Here is a 24,041-nt window from a genome sequence, read left to right as displayed (position 1 = left end):
TTTCAATGCATAACTTCTGTTTTGCTACTCTGCTAAAACAGACTGAAGAAAGAAACCTTAAAGTTTTAGTGATATTTTTCCATTTATTTATTTAATCGTTTTAAAGACTGATCCTAACCCCCCTCTCTCCTCTCCTTCCAGTCCTACCTTCACACCTTCCTCCCCCATTACCTCACCTCCTTCTCAGAGAAAGAGAGACCCCTAGGGATACCAACCCACCCTCGCACCTCAAGTCCCAGCAGGACTAAGAGCATCCTATCCTATTGAGGTCAGACAAGGCAGCTCAGCTAGGGGAGAGGAATTCAAAGGCAGGCAACAGTCAGAGACAGCCCTGACTCCCATTCACATAATGACCAAGCTGTGCATCTGCTACATATGTGTAGGGGAATCTAGGACCAGCACATTCATGCTCTTTGATTAGTGGTTCAGTCTCTGTGAGCCCCCATTGGCCCACGTTAGTTGACTCTGTAGGTCTTCTTTTGGTGTCCTTGACCCATCTGGCTCCCTTAATCCTTCCTGCTATTCTTCCGCAAGACTCCCGAACTTTTGCCAATTGTTTTGATGTGCGTCTCTGCATTTGTTTTCATCAGCTGCTGGATGAAGCCTCTCAGAAGACAGTGGCGCTAGACTCCTGTTTGGAAACATAGTAGAGTATCATTAACAGTGTCAGGGGTTGGCTCTCTCCAATGGAGTGGGTCTCAAGTTGGGCTAGTCATTTGTTGGTTGTTCCCTCAAGCTCTGCTCTGTCTTTATCCCTACACTTCTTACAGGCAGGACACATTTTGGGTCGAAGGTTTGATGGGTGGGTTAGAATCCCCCTCCTTCACTGGAAGTCCACATGGCTTCAGGAGGTGGAAAGTTCAGGCTCCATACTCCCCACGCCCCCATCCCTCCGCCCCTACTGCTAGGAGTCTCAGCTTGGGGCACCTCTTTAGACTTCGGGAAGCATCCTTTGTTCCACAGATGCCCCCTGCCAAATTCTGTTCTCTCTTCCTGTTTATCCCCCAGCCCCGTCTCCCCACACACCCTCTCCCACCCAGGTCTGTTCTGTGTCTCTACTAAAACAGACTGAAGAAAGAAGCTTTAAAGTTCTAGCTGAATTTTTTAAAATGTGACTTAGTTTTCTTCTTTTATGAACGACTGGAGACCGTAGAAACTTTTATCACGTGATGGCCATGCCTCTCACTGTCTCCTGAGCTACAGTGATAGGTTTTCCTTCGGAGTTTAAAGCTGCTTCAGCAGCTAAAAGGGACCAGTGAGGGGGACCTGAGAGCTGAAATTAGAGAACCTTAAATGTAATGACTTCCAGTTACTGGCTTGCCAGAGGCCAGCTCTAGTCTCTAGTTAGCCCAACTGCCCTTGTAGCAGTACTCCACTTTCTCCTCTGAGGGAAAAATCTGCATTGTACTCAGAGTGTTATCTTACCCTTCACAACTCCTTTACTCTAGTGGGCTCAGACGCACTGGCCATTATTTTCTTAAATCTTTGGCATGTCTAAAGGAGACAGCTGGGGACATGTTGGGGAAGAAACGGCAAAAAGAGCATTGCAGCAGCTGGTTGCATTCTCAGTCAGAAGCAATATGGGAATTCTGACAAATTATTTCCTGAGCTTACTGTGTCCCAAGAGCCATAGGGAAGCAAACCAAACAAAAATGTCTCTCCTTTGTCTAGCTAAATATATTAGTATATATAGATAACCTATACATCTCATTTATACCCTGCTTTCCCACCTAATGAATTATAATCTTGTTTTATGTAAATACAGTGTTTCGTATGGCATCTCTCACATAGCACGCGTTCATTACATGCTTTTTAGTGCATGGATGTCTCAAGGTGAAATGATACATTGGTAAATGTGCAACAAAGAGACATTAGTAGAAAAATGTTAACTTTTCTGTGAGGCAGTTCAGTTTTATACTCAATAATTGTGTACCAAATCATTTGTTGGAAATAGGCAAACCATGCTGCACTATTTCCACATAGGTCACAGTCCCAGCATCAATTTCAGATAAAGTTTACCATCTCAAAAAAAAATTAGCTCATTTTCAGGATGAAACCAACAAAGAAAAATTTAAAAAGCTAAGATCATGCACATACCCACAGCTTCATAACCACCAAGCCAAATTCATACTCAGATTTTAGCAAAGCTTTTAAACCAAATATGTTTCTGGATATAGAGGGAAATGGTGTTTACAAAGTTCACTTGGTTTTATGAAAAGCATATCCAAAAATCATTCATCCAAAAAAGCTGCAAAGGTAGGATTTACAATGGCAGGCTGTACTCAAAGCAACTGGAATGTAAGGGTTCGAGGACCATAAAGTGTACTTTTCAGAAAGGAAGATATCAAGGGGCCATAGTGAATCATATTCACAGCTAAGTCATGATCGTAGAACTGAGTGGAATTATACAACCACGTTTCACTTTTTACTAATATTAAAACTAACACATCAGGGGCTACATCTGCTACATATGTGTAGGGGATCTAAGTCCAGCACATTCATGCTCTTTGGTTGGTGGTTCAGTCTCTGTGAGCCCCCGTGGGCTAGGTTAGTTGACTCTGTAGGTCTTCCTGTGGTGTCCTTCACCCACCTGGCTCCCTTAATCCTTCCTCTTATTCTTAGAGGCTTAGAGTTTAAGAACATCTACTGCTCTTGCAGAGGACCAGGGTTCAATCCCCAGCCCCTATATAGCTGCTTAGAATCTTCAGTTTTAGGGAATCTAATACCCTCTCTAACCTCTGAAGGCACTGCATGCATGTGTTGTACATACATACATACATACATACATACATACATACATGCAGGCAAAGCACTGTTACACATAAAATAAAAATAAATACATTATTTTAAAATAACACACAAGCTACAAAACTTTAGATTATGAAGTTAGTGGGAAATATCAGGCATAATCACTGTCTACGTACTGTCGAATTTTCTCTGGCTCCATTTTCCTTGCATTGTATCTGAAGAGCATGCACAACTTTTCATACTTCATAGTACAGTGGAAGCTTTTGTGAAAAATACATCATTAAACATACTTCCAGTGGTTACACATTATTTCATCAAACTCCTTATTTATAGCAGTGATGTGGCTTTCCATTTCAGTGTCTTAAATTATTAAAATATTAAATGATCCTAAGATGTGTGGAGTGCCTTTTAGGCTCATGCCTCTGTCTGGATCTGCCTGCAGTCATGGCTGGTCGATCCTGGGAGGGGAAACAAGGCAGGAACAGCAAGAGTGAGAGAGAGAGAGAGAGAGAGAACAGACTCTTGGGGGGGGCAGCTTCAGTGAGACAGCTTGTTTAATGGGAGGAACAAAGGCTACTAAAACCTTTGGGGGATGGGTAGGGGCTTATGGGGTGAGTATACATTATTGTCCGGGCCAGAATGCTGGGAGTGCTTCATTTGCATAAGGGGGAGTTTTCGATGCTGCTGAACATGACCTTATGAAGAGAGAGGCTATTTAGCTTGGTTACAGGGCTATGTGACTTCCTAGTGGGGCGATGTTAGGGACTCAGTGAAAGGGGAAATAATCCTATTCCTGTGGGTCTCAGAAAGAGACTTTTTTTATTATAGATAGATTCAACTCCATTCTTGTGATTTCCCCCAGTCACTTGGGTCCCCAGCCACACGAGGGTGACTGGTTTTGTTAGTTTAGGGCAATAGAATAAACGTTTCACAATTCTTACTTATGATTTTTCCTCATGTGTACATTTAATGCTAAAAGTATTTTAGGGTGATACTATGTATTGCCAAGTGCTATATCCAGCCTTATAAATCTGATAAAGAAATCCTCACCTTTTTATCTATACATAAGTACTATTTTTTTTTAAAGCTAGTTCTGCTTAATGATCCCTGGTGTTTTGATGCCAAGATTTGCTATAGATCTAGTACTTTATATTTTTATCTTTTAGTATATAACCTGACCCCACTAAAACTACAGTAATTGTAATAGATATGTCAATATTCTATAAAATGCAGAAAATGCCTGTTTTCTTCTTCTTGAAAAACATTGAGGGTTTTTTAAACTTGATTTTCTTAATTGCAAAAATCTTTTAATGGGCAGGAGATAAATGCTGAAATTAAATACTTCATTACACTAATTTTAATTATTCCACTAAAATAAAATTTTCCTTCCTCTTAATCTAAGCTTATCCAATCCAAATCCAATTTATTAATAATGGCCTATGAAAGACACAAAACCCACATCTATCTCTATAGTTGAAGAAAAATTTATCTTCCAATAAGCCTATTTTGCATTTAACTACCCAGGATTTAAAAAAAAAGGGGGGGAGTCATAAGAAAAAGAAATAAGTATAACAAAGGAACACAGAGACACACAACTAGATACTGCTCTCAAAATAAACTTTCAAAGTTCCTCTAGAAAGTTGGGGCAATAGAAAGCACTCGGGGGAGGATCATGTTTTTCAGAACTTTAGAACAAATTCAATCCCTGAAATGTAAAAAGCCTTATGAATTACAGTAGATCCACTTAGGACATATAGTGAGGAATAGTTCAGAATGAAACCCCAAGTCCTGGACTTGGCGGCTGAAATAAAGAGCAGATTTCAGAATTTGGTTATAGGCAAAATTACAAATTGTTATTAACTTATCATGGAGAAAGAATGAGAAAACTCCTGAGGACATCAGAAGTTGAGATGCGGTTCCATGACTTTAGGCGGACTAAGAAGATAACTAAGTTACATGTGATCTTCAGCATCTCTTTTTATTCACATGCAACATAAATCTTTGGCAGGAAACCATCCTATGCTCTATACTAGCTCATCACAGGCAGAACTACAAAGCCAGAGCTGATGTTCTTATGGCCATTTGTGTCTTGTTCCACAATCTATAGACTGTAGTTTGATATTTACTTCTTTTTTCCCCTTTTTTTATTAATTTATTCTTGTTACATCTCAATGGTTATCCCATCCCTTGTATCCTCCCATTCTTCCCTCCCTCCCATTTTCCCCTTATTCCCCTCCCCTATGACTGTTCCTGAGGGGGATTACCTCCCCCTGTATATGCTCATAGGGTATCAAGTCTTTTCTTGGTAACCTGCTGTCCTTCCTCTGAGTGCCACCAGGTCTCCCCCTCCAGGGGACATGGTCAAAGTTGAGGCACCAGAGTATGTGAGAAAGTAATATCCCACTCTCCACTCTACTGTGGAGAGTGTTCTGTCCATTGTCTAGATCTGGGTAGGGGTTTAAGGTTTACCGCCTGTATTGTCCTTGGCTGGTGCCTTAGTTTGAGCGGGACCCCTGGGCCCAAATCTGCCTATCATAATGTTCTACTTGTAGGTTTCTAGGACCCTCTGGATCCTTCTACTTTGCCTTTCTCCCATGATTCTCTCATCTAGAGTCCCAATAGGATGTCCTCCCCTCTGTCTCAGTTTCCTGGTAAGTGAAGGCTTTCGTGGGACATGCCCCTTGGGCTAATATGCAGATATAAGTGAGTATATACCATTTGAGTCTTTCTGCTTCTGGGTTAACTCACTCATTATGATCACTTCTAGCTCAATCCATTTATCCACAAATTTCAGGAATTCCTTGTTTTTAAAAGCTGAATAGTATTCCATAGTGTATATGTACCACAGTTTCTTTATCCATTCTTCTACTGATGGACTCTTAGGCTGTTTCCATGTTCTGGCTATTATGAGTAAGGCTGCTATGAACATAGTTGAGCAAATTTTCTTGTTGTGTGCTAGAGCATCTTCTGGGTATATTCCAAGGAGTGGAATAGCTGGGTCTTGAGGAAGCCCTATTCCCATTTTTCTGAGATAGCACCTATAATTTAATTCACTGGACATATATGAGAATAATCATTTGAGATAAGCATGCTGCTCATAGTAAGACACAAAGATGGGTAACATATAATTTCTTCCCTTAAAGCATTTATTTTCTAGCACTATATCAGGGCTGAAATAAAAGATGTACTATGTATGACCAGTTGAATACTTCCATTTATCTTCCAGAAAATATAAAAACTTTTTATTTATGTATAAAAACAGTTAATTTGCCTATGACCCTATAGGGAGGAGGAGGGCCACCTCGGTCATAAAACTAGGGGAGGGGACTATGGTGTAAGCGGAAGGGAGGGAGAAATGGGAGGCTACAAGTAATGGTATAACAATTGAGTAGTAAATTAATTAAATAATAAATAAATAAACAGTTAATTAAAGTTTATTCCTACTAGTGTTGTCTCACTTAGTATCCTCAAGACACCTCTGAAATTGGTATTCCTGATGTTTTTATTTAGTAAAGCGGGGAAAAAAAAATAGTCTAGTCTTACAGAGTTATGCGCCACAAAAAGAGCCAAGATTTTAGGCAAAGAATTGTAAAGCAAACCACGGAAATCACCCTTTTGACCCTGAAATTATTCATGTTGAAATCCTTTAAAATTTTAATTAAATAGCCTTCATTGGGGAGACTCATAAAAACTTCGTCTCTCTAAATACTTCATCTCTCTAAAATACTTAACGCATGTCCACACAGTGCCTCCCCGATGACCCATTATCTGCTGCAGAATTTTCCCCTGTCATCATCCTTTTCTTTCCTAAATAAATAGATCTCCCTTTTCCTATTGTCAAATTTCCTCTCACAAACTTGACTCCTTGCTCGGCTCTGATTTGTGTTCTACTAGTTCTCACCTGGCTTTTAATTCAAGCCATCTGAAGTGCATCTGATCCTGTCAAAAGCCAGTGGGCATCTTGATGCCCTCATTTGGTTGTCTCTCAAAGCGCATTCAACCAAGTTCTTTATGTCTTTCATGACTCACCACCTGAAGAGTGTTAAAAAGACATGTGTCCCATCTGGCGGCCTCATCACTAAATGCTAAAGACCTAACTGTCTGACCCTGAGCCCTCTACTTTGGTGAGTTGATGTCCTGAGTCAAGGCAGTCTCCTCAGTAGTGGTAGCTGTCTGAATACTATATATCTGAAGACAACTTCATACCTGTCCCATGTTATTCCCCAAATTGTGCTTCCCTTCTTGATTTTCTTCGTTTGGAAAATCATACCATAATTTTATGCAATTGCTGTATAAAAAACCCAGGAGCTGGTCTTGACTCTTGATCATTTCTGCTTTCCCCCACATTCATTCTATTTTGCGGTGTCATCAGTTGAGCCACCAAACAAAGCTGAAATTTTCCATTTTTCTCCATTCCCATTCAGATCACTCTTGTCTAAGATACTATCTATTTAGTACAGTGTTTTTGAAACAGGCTGTCATTATATGGTCTGTGTAGCCATGCATAACGTGATGCCCAGTATCTAGACCAGGCTGGCCTCAAACTCAGATATCTACCTACTTCTACTTCCTGGGTAAGACTAAAGGCAAACGCTATAGGATTCTTATTGTGTCTTTCTGGACAACCATTGTGCTCTAATAGGTGCTCTTTCCTCTAAGAACTCATAACTTTATTCAGCATTGTTTACTGAAATATACCGTATCTATTCTAAGGTTTTTTTTCCCTAGCCTCTGGGTTAACAAATGTGAGAAAAAAAATTGTAATTATTACAGAGCTTACATTCTAGTGGGAACTTCAGATAATAAGCAATAAACATAAAAATAAAGATAAAGTATGTGAAATAATGATAAGTAGTAAGGAAAAAAACCAAAATTATCAAGGTAGGTAGAAAATGCCAGAAAAGAATAAATTGGAGTGTAAATAGAGTAGTTGGGTCCACAAAATATTTTAGCATAAAATCTGAACTCTTTATATGGATATAAGGTATTTATCCTCTTTGTCTCTACCCAACTTTGATGTTCTCAGTCATCACTATACTCAAGATAGCTCTACACACTTTCTTCAAACCTTAAAGGTTCTTGTCTCAAAGCCTCTACACTAACTGTTATCTCTGCCTATAGCTCTCAGTTTCATTTTTATAAATCATTTCTTTTGGACCTCAAGCAATGCCTTTTCTAGGTGTCCCTCTCACATGTCATGGTTGTCTCTAGTGGAAGTTTTGGTTATGTTATGTAAATGTACTATAGTTTATCCACAGCTGATAGCAGCCTCCTGAGAGGGCATGTGATCTTGTCAGCTGGAAACTGCTTCATCCAGGAGCCATAGAATTTGCCAGCTGGAAAACATCCTTGTGCAGACTCTGAGAAAGTATAAATAGTAGCCCAGAGAGACAGAGATGCTCCTAGAGAGAAATGCTCCTGAGAACTCTCCAAGAAAGCTGCTGCTGATTTGTTCCACCATTGCTGCTGCTGTTCTACTGCTATTTGCTGTTGCTGTTTGCTGTCATGCTGGACTGCTGAAATCCTGATGATGAAGAGTGGATCATCCCAAGGAACTGAGTCTAAAAAGATCTATATTCCCTGTCCCTACTAACCTTTCTTTCCTACTTAGGGTAGATGAGTTGGAAGGGAGGTAGAGACATTAAGGAACACCAAATAAAGCAGGTTTTAAAAAACCAAAGCCTACACTTGTCTTAAAACATACTTTACTACTTATATTTTTCCCCACTAGAAGGTATGTTACATGAAAATTTACTGCTTTTTTCCCCAACTTAGAGTCTGTCTGGCACAAAGGAAGTAATATCTAAACAACATGTTCATTGATTAAATAAATAAACATAAATCTTTAATACAAGCTATTGTCATGCATGGTAATTATTGACTATCTACTGTCTGCCATATTCAAACACAATTCTCAATATCTGGGTAGCCTACAGAATTCAGGCTAAGCACCTTATTTAGAACTAGAGAAGTATGAAATTCTAGTAATGAAAATACTTTAGAGTGATTTTTTGATCTATTGTTTCTAGAAACTACATGGTGTTGAACAGTGTGTCCAAATCACACAGCACTAGCACAGTAAAAACTTTTGTCAGAGCCACAGGCTTTTTACTCCCAGTTCATTGCCTCTTACCAGATGGGAACACTCTAATAATGACATGAAGAACAAAGTGTATCTGGCTAAATTTATGTAACTCCCACATAGGATAATAAGTGATGTTAATGTTGACTGAAAGATATATATATATATATATATATATATATATATATATATATATATATATATTGCATATTTTAAGTAAAATCAGTATAGGGAATTCAAACTTACCCCAATTCTCTTGTGGTCCCAGGTAGGCCCAAGAATGTAAGACATAGGATAAAAGCATATAAATTTATGAGATCCATAATAAGGAAATCAGGTTTCTAAGAAGCAGTTGGGTTCAATCACTTATACACTGGACACAGAAACACTGGTGTCAAGTGTGACAAAGTAAAAGGCTGAAAGTAAAAGAAGGTAATTAGGAGGTGAAATGGCAAGTAAGATAAGAATGTATTCAACAAAGTGTGTTTGTGCAAATTCCGCAGGATTCAGCTTTCCATCCCCATTGATAAGCATGCTGGTATGGTTTGTCACCAAGTGTCATAGACAAGGAAATTACCAGTTCGAAACCAGCTAGAGATACATATCAAGACCCTGTCTCAAATTTTTTGGCTGTTTTTCTTTAGTTCAGGGAAGATACCTTTCACATTAAAATTTCATCTTCAGTCTCCATCTCTTGCTTTTATGAAAGAGGCTGAAGGTCAGAATGATATTGTGGCTGCTGCTTTTCTAGACATACACCAAAAGAGCATGCTGTAGGATATCTTGTTTTTAACTCCTTCATATCAGGCATTTATAAGTTTTGCTGTGAGTTTCTGGAGAGGTATAATTAAAAAATGCCAAAACTAAATTGGGTTTTAAGCAAGACTAAATAGATTGGTGGTGAAAAAAGGAAAGGAAGGAAGGAAGGAAGCTTTGAAATACCCAAAAGTACACCCAAATCACAAAATTACCTACCATTATCTTCTTTATCTCTCCAAAACCTAGTCAACAAATGTATAGTGATCAAAAACTATAAATTCCAAATAGAAGAAGAGGCTTCAAGGAGACAAGAGTAGTATTTTCACAGGAACATCTGTAGCCAAGGGAGGCAGGAGTAGAAACCTCATTCAGGACCCTTACAGAATGATGCACATGTGGGATTGAATGCTGCAGAACCCTAACATGAGTGCCAGTAGGATATTTGAAGTCATTATGGAGCAATGGATAAGACTTCTATTCTGAAAATGAAAGCAGGAAAACACATCGATATATTGATTTTTTTTAATTAATGCCTTAAAGGTCAAACATCCATCAATTAAAATTTTTCTCTCATGAGGTGAATGAAATTTTTTCTCCATAAAGAAACTGAAAATAATCCAAGGACAAGACATTCTAGCACATGCAGAAACATACAAGGGAACAGCCAGCTCTTACTGCTGCCCTCTAAGACTTCACATGAGAGGACTGATGAAAAAGCTAACCCCTGTGGTGGGGCAGCCTTCTTTTTCATTGCTTTATTCATGAATATAAATGATCAAAGTTGCCAAGCTTTGAGGAAAACAGCCAATATAAAGAAAAGAATAAGAAAAAAATTACTGCTGAGATGTGGGGAACAGAGATAATTCAAGAAACAGAGACTAACTGAATAAATATAAAAATTTTAAGTTCTAATTAATATAATCAACTAGATAAAAATCATGGCTATAAATAACAGGGGAAAAAAGCTTCCCTTTCTTTGCTAATCATCCAAATTATAAATTCATGAATAAGACAATAGTAACTGAAAAAAAGCTTGTAAACCAAAAAGAATAGTTCTGAGGTAATTCCTTTAGGAAACACAATGGATTTTTAAATTTGTTTCTTTTCATGTAGTCTTCTCTCATTCAATACATCCAGACAGCAGCTTCCCCTCCCTTCACTCCTCCCAGTCGTCCTCACGACTTCCCCTCTCCCCCAGATCCTCTGCTCCTCCATTTCCCTCAGAAAAGCGCAGACCTCCCAGAGATATTAACAAGGCATAACAAGATCAGTAAGAGTAGGCATATACAGTCATATCAAGGCTGGGTGAGAGAACCCAGTAGGAGGAGGGTGCCAAGAGCTAGGAAGAGTCGGAGACACCCCTACACCCACTGTTAGGAGTCTCGGCAGAGGCAGGCGGATCGCTGTGAATTCAAGGCCAGTCTGGTCTACAAATCGAGTCCAGCACAGCCAAGGCTACACAGAGAAACCGTGTCTCAAAAAAACAAAAACAAAACGAAACAAAAGCATGAACCTAAATAACCCGCAACATATATGTAGTGGACCCAGCACTGTACAGGTCCTTGGTTACAGCTTCAGCCTCTGCTTAATTGACACAATTCTCCTAGTGTCCTTGACTCCTCGGACTCCTATAATCCTTCCTTTTCCTCCTCTGAGAGGTTCCCTAAGCTCTGCGTAATGTTTGGTTGAACACACAGACTCTTTCTCCCCCCCCCCATTTTATTTTAATTTATTATAATTTATTCAGATTACATCCCTACTGTTTTCCCTTGGCTTGTATCTTCCCGTTCCCACCCTCCCTCCTTCTTCTGCCCTATTCCCCTCTACTAGACCTCTGACAGAAGGGGACCTCCTCTTCCACCATATGACCACAACCTATCAGATCTCATTCGATAGCCTACTTCCCCTTGTGCCTTGCAGTCCTCCCCACCAAGAAGTGATAAAATCCGGACACCAGAGTTCATGTCAGAGGCAGTTCCGGCTCACCCCACAACTATGGAGGATGAGCTGTCCATTGGCTGTATCTGAACAGGGAGTCTAGATTTACTGCATGCATTGTCCTTGGTTGATGCAACAGTTTTGCAGATCCCCGACCCTGGGTCCAGATCTGCAGGGGTCCTGGTGTCCTTGTGGGGCTCCTGAATCCTCTGGGTCCTCTTAAAATCGAATAGAATGTCTATATAGTCACCCAGCAGCTTCCAAAGAACCTGCCTAAGTCATGGCGCCATGAGCTTTACCATTCTTGAATTCTTAAGAACAAAAACACATCCTGGGTTGACATAGTTCAGTTACCAAGAACAGTTAGCAAGAAACAGAACTGCAGAGGTGAAAAGGCAAGGTATGTACATTTAGGAACTTTTCCAGCTGCATCCTGGAACCGTTGACTTCTCCTATAATACTAGCAGTCTGGGTTCCTGTCTTAGCAAGTATTGTTTCCTATAGGTGTGGGTTCCCCAGCCTGAATGAGTTTCTATTGTATCAGTATGCTAAGGTATGGGAGTCTACCAAGACCCTACTAAATTTAGGATCCTGTTACAAAAAAAGAGATAAGATACATTTCAAAGGGAAACAGAGAGAATAGATTACAGAAGCCTAAAAACCAATTAATAATACATATATACTAACATGTATTGTTACATATGTTAGTAACAATTAACAATACAATTATATAACATACATATATATATTTCATCAGATATATAAGTATATATATATATATATATATATAAACAAGAGAGGAAATTATTACAGAAAAACTTGGAACTGAAGCATCTATCAAGGCTAGATAACAGAACTGAGCTTGTAAGGGCCATTATGGCCCAGGCTTTGACCCTAACAACATTTAAAACAGGGATAGTTAAAGAGGTTCCTCTATTTTTGTGTTCTAGAAAATGCTTTATTGCAGAAAGAAACATCCTTCCCCAAGGGTGACATAGATAACACTTACAAATGCCCCCCATCTTTGCCCAGGGGCAAAGCCAGACACAAGACCTCTGAATGCCTTCCTTGTCTGCCACAGGTGAAGGCCAGTTTTCTCCTGCAGACCTCAGGCTGTTGATCCACCTAGCCTGAGGCAGGACGGAATCCTGATGTGCAGGCCTTTCCCGAGGATCCTGAAGACCTGACTTTGATCTCCAGAGCCCATGAAGAAAGAAAGAAAGAAAGAAAGAAAGAAAGAAAGAAAGAAAGAAAGAAAGAAAGAAAGGAAGGAAGGAAGGAAGACAGGCCAGGAAATGCCAACCCTGAGATAGCAGAGACAGGCAGACCTTTTGAGCCCACTGACGAGCCAGCTTAGCCTAGGTGAGCTGTATACCATATACTGAGACTATGCTCAAAACAAAACAGAAAACGAAACAAGCCAACAATAATGACAAAAATCCAATGTAGAACGCTTCTGTAGAACAACATCAAAGTTGACCCCTGGCCTACACAGACAGACGACAGACAGGCACACATACACACATATGAACATGTATTTATTTGAACCCTCAAGTACACATAACACAAACTGAATCTCTAAAGAGAACTGAAGAAAAGCTTAGAAGAGAGACAGTGAATACAGAACACCTCAGAGATCCTGGGGAAGGAGGGGAGCCCACAAGTCACTGAGACTTCACATTGATTTCTGGAAAGTCACAAGGGGTGTCCATCAACAATATCTTCAACTCCTTGATACGATGTAGGACTACAGGTAATTTTTGAACTGGGGATGCTTTAAAAACAAAACAAAACAAAACAAAAGAGGTCAGGGCTGTGGTTATCGGAGGCCAAAGACCGCATAGACAGGCAGTGTACAAGAGAGTGGCAACAGGCAGCTCTGGGAAAGAATGGGCTGAATATTAAAGCAGCACTATCAAAAAAGCCCATATCCAACTGTCAGCCTTTGTCATCAGAATAACTGTCAATCTTCTCCTCCCAGGCCTGTACCACTGCAGCCTTAATGAGACCCTCTCCTGCGTGGAGGCAAAAGCTGCACATGGATGACAAAAAACACCTTTTAGGCTATAATCCTTCTGATCTCACTTCTCAGCAAAAACCGGTGATGCCTTAGGCACAGAAAAGTCAGCTTTCCTGCTGCTTCTGAAATATTGTTAGGGCAACTCAGCAGGACGGTTTCTGATCCTTCGCCCTAAGGCAGGAATGAGAGAGAGAGAGAGAGAGCAGAAAGCATGACTTCTTCCTTGAATCCCTTCCCTTGCAACAAGGTAAACTCCAGACTCTCGTTATGGTATCATCCTCCTCGGCACTGAGAACTTTTGTTTTCAGAGCTAGTGAATTTACTCCATTTGTGAGCAAAGTTGCTATTCTTGACATTATGTAGAAGTACAGCTCTTGAGTCTTCCATGATAGCTTGTATTCATCAAAAAAAATTAAAAAATAAATAAATAAATCAGTCCATCCCCATCATCCTTATGGCCGTTATATCATTTCGTGTCCATCAAGTTTACTATAAATGATAAATGAAAAACTACACATCTGTTCATTGCAGGTTATGTATGTTTAAAAAATCAACTTTAAGTAACCAATTTGGTAATAGCTTTAAAATTGTAGTCTAACCATAAATTACTACAAATATGTATATATTGACATTGATGATAGCTCTGATCTGCCAAAATTTAAAAAGCAACCTACAGGATAGAATAAGGGGTGGGTGCACAGCGAGCTACGTGCCCAAAGGGGAGCTACAGAAGCATTAACGGCAGTTTCCTCTAGGAAGTGGAATCATTGGGAAGAGAAAGTTAAGAACAGGAATTCGATTTCTATGTTTTATGTACTTCTGTATTCCTTGTCTTTGCAATAAATCTGTGCTGCTTACACATTCAAAACTATCAGTTTTGATTTAATGAAAACGGATACCTGGGTGCGGGCAGGAAAATATGAACAGTTTATTTGAAATACAGCGATCCTTTCACAAAGTGTATAAACTAAGAAGCAACTGCCCTAGAACTCTCCACGCAGCTACACAGCTATATCAGGGAAGACACTTTAAAACGTAAGGAAATGAGCAATACTGGAACCACAGCATCCTGTCCCGGCCACACCTCAGCCTATAGAAAAGCAGGCTGCCTTTAGCAGGCACGGTTGGGAGAAAACCGCATATTACTCTGCCTTGTGTAGAAAAGCGTGGCGTTTGTTTTCTGTGAGTTTCTTTCACTGTTTTTCACTCCTCAGCTCATGTTCATGCTAATTCCTCTTTATTCCCTTGAACTTCTTTATGCAAAACACAGCCTCGATGGTGAAATTATGAGGAATTTCAAGAGGGCAACAAATAAGAGAGTTTTTACCCACACTGAGTCCCTTCAGACGTCCTGCCTCCCAAGAACGCACTTGCATGCCCATAAAGCAGCCTTGAGTTATACGTGAGAAGGGACATAGACTGCTCAGCATCTGTCTGAGATTTGGTGGTGGCGAGGGGAGAGGGGGCGGGGGGGGGGGGGGAGGGGGCGGTGCTGGGTGATGCAACACATAAGCAAAGCAGGCTGACCTCTCCTGGGCATAAATCACACTCCAGGATGCCAGCAGTTCAAAGGGGACAGCCTATCTATTTATTTGATAAATTGCTGCTTTGCATCTTAGTTTATTTTTCAAGAAACTGCTTTATCAATGATGAGCCAAAATGGCACAAGATCATGTTTACTTTAAAGCGCAAGCACTGAGGTTATGTTTCTCAGGAAACTTGATGATACCCACAGATAAGCAATGCCTGCCAGTGTTTTCCACCTACATTTGAAGGCATTGTTATTTCATTGACTCTTGACAAACCGAGAGTCAAAATCTGCCGAGGAACCGGCATCCACTTCAAAAGTTAATAGCTATTTTAGGATTCAAAGTCAACAGTTTCCTGTGTACCTCTGCACAACTCTATCACACATAACTTTTCATTACGACAAAAAGATTCTTCTCCTAAATTACTTACAGTCTTTTATTAAAAACCTATGAAATATGAAATGATAGCTGCTAATGTGCTGGTTCCATTAACTGTAAAATTCACAAATGTTAAACGGTGTCAGTTATATATTAATGCCATTGTATGCTCCAAATAGAAAACCAATCCATTTTAATAATGGCTTAATAATTTCATCAAAACTGTGAAAGTTCATTGATAAAGCATTTGACTATGTTCAAATTTAGCTATATGATATGATAAAATGCACCCATTTGTAATACATTAGTAATGAATTTTGACAGAGGTGGATTCATAGGTAGGCATTGTCTCAAGGAACACATAGAATGTTCTAGCCATTATTTCGCACAAGGCCACAGGATGCACCCAACTAGCAATCGGCTATCACTGCAGATAAATCATCTTCCATTTTCTATAATGTGATAAAAGTAAATCATACAGAATTATCCTTCTTTATCTGGATGATTTTTTTCCAGTATGACATTGATTCATGTTGCCACATGTATCATTACTTTGTCTTTTGTTAAAGAATATATCAATTTAATGTTAATTAAGTTTACCTGGTAATAATTGCATGTTTTTAGATTGAGGCTGTGATGATCAAACCATTATTTCAATTACTGTGCTGGTGTGTGTGTGTGTGTGTGTGTGTGTGTGTGCTTTAATAGGTGAGAATGAGATGCCTTGGTCATTATGTGTATGTTTCATTTGACAAGGCTCTGCTAATGTATTTTCCGAAACAACTGTATATTTTGGTACTTGCATAAGATAAGATTTCATGGCATTCTTCATCATTCTCAACAAGGACAAAGAAATTCTATTATTTCAGAAAGTGTATAGTTTGGGTTTTTTGTTGTTATTGTTGTTGTTTTGGTTTTGGGGTTTTTTGTTTTGTTTTGTTTTTTCTGTTTGTTTGTTTGTTTTTATTTTTCAAGACAGGGTTTCTCTGTGTAGCCTTGGCTCAATTTGTAGACCAGGCTGGCCTTGAACTCACAGTGATCCCAGGTGGTGGGATTAAAAGCGTACACCACCACACCTGGCTGGGTTTTGAATCCTTATGTGACATTCTTATATTTACTTCCTAAAGTCTATAATAAATTATTTTGCTGTTTCTGTTGAGGAGTTAGTTCTTAGATTTATTTTTAAGTAGCAAGGTTGTAATGTCTAAATGCAAAAGTTAAAACTGGTACCTTCATAAGAATAAAAAGAAAATCTTCCAAGATTTTTGGAGCAACAAACATTTCTTAGTCTTGGTAAGAAATACATAACTGCATATAATAAGCAAATCATGATAAGTTGGATTTGATCAGAATAAAAGCATTTGCTTTTTTGGAGACATACCATTAAGAAAATATATGTGTGTGTACAATAAAGCATAGACTTGAAGAAATATTAGCAATACACTTATATGTCAGGAGCTTGTATTCAGAATGAATATTCATGGACAATGAAGTTTTAGAAAACTAGATTTTTGCTCATCGATGATGGTCCAGGAAAAATATGCTCAAGTTTGATATTTTGATGTCTTCGTTTAAGACTCATGCATCGTTTTGTGGTGATTGTTGGTATAATTTGATGGGGGTTTTGCTGTTGTTGCTATTGTTGTATTTTGGTTTTGATTTATTACCTAGCTTTTTTTCCTGTAAGTTTAATCTTATCTTGGAAAACAAAGCAAAGCTTTATTTTAATTTGTAACCATCCCCCACTTTCAAAAGAACACAACAATTTTCTTCATACAGATAGAAATGTTTGAAAAACACATCTTAAAATAAAACTGCTAGCTCGCCTTAAAGCTTGACATTAAAACTGATAATAAACAATGAAAGCTACTAAAGGAAATCTCGATAATAGCTCCTGGTCTAACTTCAAATCTGGCCCAAACAGAAGCCAGTTTCCCAGGAAGAGATGCTAGCAGTTGAGAAAGTTGGCTTAAGCACTGCTGATGTACTCAGCACTGGGAAAGAAATATGAATATAGCTTGCCTTTTACCGCCTGAACTGCGCTGATTGCACTCTACGGGAAGACGCATCTGCTCCTCTCGCCGAACAGATCGCAGATCTGCTAAGAGGATACTCCAGGACTCCACTGGGCTCCCGAGGCATGGCTGTTAAGCACAGACCAAAATGCCAGGCTGTTCTCTTGACGCCTTGCGTGCGTATCCATGCCATTTCCCAAGTGTAGAAATTGAGACTTTGCTAAGTGCTAACAGCAACAAATTTTCAAAGTTAGAGCTTACTAAAGATAAATGAATACTTTGGTCTGAAATATCTGGCTTTTACAAAAGCATTTCTTCCCTGTGCTGAGCCTTGCTTGTCCGTTTACTTTAAAAAAAAAAAAAAAAAAAAACTCTGTTCATACTCATTAAAATAATGAGCCACAATAAATAAAGTAAAAGGTTCAGGAGGAGTCCCGAACTTTATTTGATTTTTAAAATGTACTGTCTAAAAAGGTGCTACCCAACATAGTATTCTTATAAGGCTGTTTAAATTTAAACTAAAGTTAGCTAAACTAAAATTAAAATTGAGTAGTCCCCCTATCATGCAAGAGACCTTTTAGTGCACCATAGCCCTGTGACCCTGAGTGACTTCTACAGGCCCCACCAATGCAGGATCCTGGAGGACCATGCTATCAATGAATGACCGAGCTTCAGCTACGAACACAGGACAAGGACAAAAACTGGGAGCATTATTATCAAATACTCTTCAAGAAGTTATTTGACCTAGATTCGATATTTATTCAATAGTGTAGATTTGCTTAATCCTTTAAAAGTCACGAACTGCAAACAGATTTTTTAAAGACACAAAACAAAGGGCATTTTACAAACAGTAACTGTCCCTGGAAAGCAGTACCGAGGGGAAACACTGAGAAATGGCAGGCATAGAGCGCAGTGCAGGCTGGGAAGCACCAGGGCCTCTCCAACTCCTGAGGGATAGGACTTTGCCTTCAGTCTTACGTTCTGTAATCAATTATGTTTGTCTTTCATGTTTCTGTAACAAGAAATAGCATATACAAACGAAGCTCTTTTTTAGTTAGCTAGCATATAAAGCAAGCCATTTTCCTTCTATTAAACAAAAACAACTTGATATTCTCTGCTAGACATCCACTTAGGAAAACATATACTTTTACTGATGACTTTTAGCCATCCAAAAGTCCTGTCTACTATACCATGACTTGCCATCATCTGACCTAAGCATCTCCTACCTTCACCCAGGGGGCATTTCTGGAAAAGAATGAGGCTTGACCTTTATCTTCCTTTTGCTCACGTGCTCAACAATTTCCTCACTGTACCTTGCTGGATTTAATTTTAGCCTGGCTAATACTGGAGCAGAGGATGGCCGTAAAACAAGACCAGAAAGCTTCACTTAAAAAACTGAGCATGCTACACTATAAAACAGGCCTTTTCCTCTTTGCGAAGAGTAATTTATATGTTCTTTAAAGATACATAAAATGCCCTTGACCCACTACTCCTAATTCTGAGAAAGTGTCCTTCAGCCAGCCACTATCACTGTTGCCATTGCTTTAAAAAAAAAAAAAAAAAAGTAAGTCGATTGCTCTGATACTAAAGGCAAGAGATTTGGCATCAGACCAAAAAAAAAAAAAAAAAAAAAAGTAAGATGTCCTTTTTCTACTAGAGACGATGCAATCATTTCACTGCTCACATCTCCATATTCTCACCTTCTAGATGGGTAACATTTAGAAATGGTTGTAACTTCTGGGATTGGTAAGTTACATGAGTATGAGGAATCAAACAGTGTGTGTGGTAAATGTTTTATTTTATTTTTATTTTCACTCTCATTTTTAACAGCCAGTAGATGCATTTTGGGCAGTTAGGCAGGCACATGATCCTCAGACCCCTTTGTGTTATTTGATCAAATGTACAGGAAAATCGCCAAGTAAGAAATTTGGAGCTAGACATGATGATGCAGATCAGATTACCCAACACTCAGGAGACAATGGTAGAAGGATCAGCCTAGGCCTCATAGTGAGTTCCAGGCTAGCCTGGGCTACAGAGTGAAGGTCCATTTCAAAGAACCAATTAGCAAAAGGATACTTTGAAAATTGTTGAAACCTTATTGGAATTTTAATTATCAAATAGTTGAAAAGAGAATGGTGGTTATTTTAATTACTTTTTAAATCTATACATATTTCAAAACATGCTGTGAATTGGTTTCGAGGCAGAGTAGCAGTTTTTTGAAATAAAACTTAGAAAGAAAATAAACCAATCAAGTGTTCAAGACAAATTATCTTTTCACATTTCAAGAATATGATATTACTATGTCATTAAATCACATATTTCTTTTTTAATCACATATTTCTTAATAAAGAAAACATGAAATAACCTTATGTATCAATAGAATATAATCAAAATAATTATCATCTTTGAGACCAAAATTCTGTTTCTGAATGTTAATTTGGGTAAACACCAATTGTGAAAATTAAGCAAGTCAATTCACTTCCTTATTAGTCACAGCTCTGCTGTAAATGAATGTTTCACACATAAAAAGACACTCAACATTGTTCATCATTAGGGTAAAGCCAACTGAACCCTCAAGTTGAACAAAGCTTGCGCCTATTGGACAAAGGAAAATAAGGACACTTCTGAGTGTGCTAATCTTCACTATATTTATCATGTTGATATTTTAATGTGTACTTGTTATATTAAGCTGAAATATGAAAGCCCATGACAAGTGTTAGTATTGACAAGGAGAGACTGGAAATCCCTGAATTTTTATGTAATTTGGAACATCAAAATCACTCTTATTAAACTGATTTACAGTAAGATCACTGTTGAGCACTCAAGCATCCAAATTCTAATTTTTTTTTTTCAGAGGAAGGCATTGTCTACACCAAGATTTGAATGAAAGTGTTCACTATATAGGCCATAGGAAAAATACTTGCAAAATGTTTGAATAGCAGTTAATTGGCACTGAGTAACAAAAAGAAATATACTATAAGGTGAACAAATACAAGGTGGATGTCAAAATATTTAGACTAGTAAAATAAACCAAGCAACACAAGAGTACTTATTATATAACTCCATTTACATTTACTTCTAGAGAAACAAGCTAACCTATAATTATGAGGAATCTGTATGGGGTTCCTAAGCATAAACAGAGGAGGCCATGAGAACCAGGAAGCCCAGGAACAGAATTATAAAGGGCCAAGAAAATTCTGGGTCTGCTATTATATTCATTGTACTGAATGTTGTGATATGTATACATGGCATACGTTATCAAGCTGAAATTTAAATACATGCAAATTATGTGATATCAGCACACCTCAATAAACTCTTAAAAAAAGAAGAAAATGGCTCTGCTCTATGCTATGACCAGTATGGTCTATAAACTAAAATAAAATACGCACTCCTCAAAATTCAAATAAAATATGCACTCCTCAAAATTCAAAAGGGTTAACACTTTTACAAAATAATCAAAGATGTTAATACAAGGTTTCTACATAGACGTTTGTCAAAAATAGATTCATTTCTTGGCCTCTGAGTTAAATTTAATTATTTCAATTTGCAATTCATTTCCTAAAGGGTTTGAAGATTTTAATAGGAAAATTCTTCTTAATAAACAATTATGTCAAATACCATTGTCTTAAAGTTTCCTTTATTTCTTACGGATATTTCTTTTCAAGGCTTTCTTTTCCTTTTGAGTAACTTACATTTTACACACACACACACACACACACACACACACACACACACACACACACACGTGCTTAACTTGACAGTCTTTGTCTCCAGTTCACTGTTGTGAAACTCAACCCACAATAGCAATGAAGCCAAGTAAGTAAGTGTGAGAATAAATTATTTCATCTCCATTCTCATTTTCCAAAGAACATAAGTCCAGGAGGGAAATAAGTCAGAAATTTCTCCTTTTAAATGAGAAGAAAAAAATTTTTTTACTTGATGTTTTCTTTTCGCAAGCCTTGCCCTTTGCAATAGTTCTTCCAAAGGATGTCCCTTCTTTACTGAGCTCAACGTCACAAGCACTACATATGTATTACTATCCTTCCTTTCTTCATTGTTTCCCACAGACAAACATGATTAATGTGCTTTTCAAATACCAGTGACTCACGGTACAGATGTGTCACTCTGCCCTGTGCCTCAGGCCTCCAGCTACAGGATGGCTCTTCGTCTTAGTGCTCTTAGTAATCTGCCGCTGCTGCACATTTGTTATCATGTCGCTTCTCATTGACCTAGGACATGCAGGCAGCTTAGCAGTTTGTAGGGAGCTAATGTATTTTGCCTTATAAAGTTAACCCATTTTCATACTTTAAACAAAAGAATGCCGGTCCTCTCCCCTAATATAGTCCTCACCATAAATATTTAGAAGATGCTTATCTCTAAGATATCCAAGCTTTCGTGAAGAAATATTACTAATTACCAAGCATATTTTGAAAATAGAGAAACTAAAATATGGACAGTCAAAAGTGCCCAAATTGGGGCTGATCTCAGAACAAGCATCGGAGAATACATTCTACCAATGGGTCTTATTTGACAATATAAATGTTTTCAAAGCAGTTTTAATATAAAAAATTTTCCAGGCCGGCATGATCTCTCTAAAGTGCTGTGTCATGGCTACTCCCTAGAGCTAGCCAACAATTTTATGCATCTTTGTTACATGGGTGCTGCAAAAAGACATTTTAGCTTCCAACATCTAACTTATAAAACTTGAGAAGTTTTGGATAAAATGCAAGTGCAAACTTAAAGTACCATAGAATTGCATTGCCCACAACTTCACCAGTGAAGCAAAGACATGATTTGTTCAGCACTAAAGATTGCATTAGTGGGCGAGCAATAGAGGAACTGGAACTCTCTCTCCTAATGGCAGTGTTTCATTACAGCACTCTGTCTTTTTAGCTTCTACTTCAAGCATCAGACTTACCCTTTATGTACCTTGGGTTTAAAAAGAGTAGGCTCTTTTAAGTCTTGTGCAGTGGTGTGACCCTAGGGTTGAAAACAAGACTAAGAGATCATTAATGATTGTTAAGTAGATGGTTAACACTTGATCAGAAGTGGTATGGAAAGTAAGCAGGTTGAAAATAATTTTCTTAGCAATATGCCAAAACATTATATGTGTGTATGTATGTATGCATGTATTATATATTTATGTGTGTGTAGATGTATAAAATAGCATTTAATACTTCTAAAAAAAAGACAATGCCAGTAAGACATCATTAATCTCATTTTGTAAATGTGGAAACTGAAACTAGTAGGTGACAATACAGATAATCTGCTTGATTAAGCTATTATATTGTATTTACTACAATGTTCAGTTGTAAAACAAAATATCTTGGTAGAGCCAATTATGAAATTCTTAGATGAGAAAATGAAGCAAAGGGATTTTGAAATTTGCTCAGCCACACAAGTAACAATCAGATAGAAACCAAAGGAAGCTGTCTCAGAGCCCATGCAAATACTACACTAAACTGATACATTCTAAGGGAGTGAATCTCAAACTGATTCCCCAAAAAACAGCAGCCACTCGAAATCACCAGAAAGTACTAGAAATGCCATTCCTTGAGACACTCTCAATAAAGATCTGTGACAGCGACTATACCTTAACAGCCAATCACAGACTTATAGAGAATGCTAAAACTTTAGAACCATTGAACTAAGAAATGACACCAGCATTTTTATTACTTATTTCATTTTTGAGATTATAAGTAGTACATCATTTCCCACCTCCTTTTCCTCCATCCAAACACTCCTGTATCTCGTCCTTTTTCTCTTTTGAATGCATGGCCTTTTTAATTAGCTCTTGTTCTCTCTCTCTCTCTCTCTCTCTCTCTCTCTCTCTCTCTCTCTCTCTCTCTCTGTGTGTGTGTGTGTGTGTGTGTGTGTGTGTGTGTGTGTGTGTGTGTGTGTGTTTTCTTGCTTGTTTCTTCCTAAATATATACTTATAAGCTTCTTCAGTATACTGTTATTTATATGCATGTCTCCAGGGTTGTCCAATGATATTGGATATACTATTTCTTCTGCTCTCAACATCACTTATAATTTTAATGATCTTAGACCCATCTTTTATGAATATACTTCTAGAAATTTTCTAAGCATGTATTATTATTCCAAACTCTACTGTGTTGTGGTATTTTTTTTCTTTAACCAACTGGTCATTAACATTTTCGTACATGGATAATGTTCTAGAAAACTATGGTTTTCAATAATAATTTAACACACATAATTTACTAGAAAACTATCCCCACTGTATCAAAACTGAAATTTTACTCTATATGTAACTGTACAAGTTAGCATGTTACCAAATGGTATATAATGACAGAAGTCCAAAGGCTCCTGGGTCAGAGAAAAATAGAACTCTCTCACTTGGCGTGCTACAGTCAATAGAGCATCTGCATATTTCCATTGGTTGCTTTGTCCCCAAGCTCCAAAACATTTTACCACAGGTTCGGTTGACACATAAATTCAAGAGGTTTTGATTGCAGAAGAAAAGGCCAGGACCAGATGTTCCGGACATTCTGAGATTCAGCAACCATGGTAACCATCAACACACAAACTGATCTCTCCAGGAGTATACATTA

General features: G+C 38.3%; 1 long non-coding RNA gene across 2 annotated transcripts; it reads right to left on the bottom strand.

Annotated features, from left to right (window-relative positions):
* Nucleotides 1–203: 203 nt before the first annotated feature.
* LOC311608916 lies at nucleotides 204–23,961 on the bottom strand. Of its 2 annotated transcripts, none has more exons than XR_014783187.1 (4): nucleotides 23,827–23,961; nucleotides 22,388–22,449; nucleotides 21,574–21,698; nucleotides 204–631 (listed from the first exon to the last, which is right to left on the bottom strand). It is a non-coding gene; the product is annotated as an uncharacterized lncRNA (long non-coding RNA). The 2 variants fall into 2 exon arrangements; XR_014783188.1 differs by lacking the exon at nucleotides 204–631 and adding an exon at nucleotides 18,958–19,011 and having other exon boundaries at nucleotides 21,578–21,698.
* Nucleotides 23,962–24,041: the final 80 nt, after the last annotated feature.

The sequence above is a fragment of the Acomys minous genome (assembly GCF_964271855.1).
Source record: "Acomys minous genome assembly, chromosome: 11".
In the NCBI taxonomy this organism is placed as follows: domain Eukaryota; kingdom Metazoa; phylum Chordata; class Mammalia; order Rodentia; family Muridae; genus Acomys; species Acomys minous.
The sequence above is the reverse complement of the archived record's forward strand: the minus strand, read 5'-3'. Positions and strand labels throughout refer to the sequence as shown.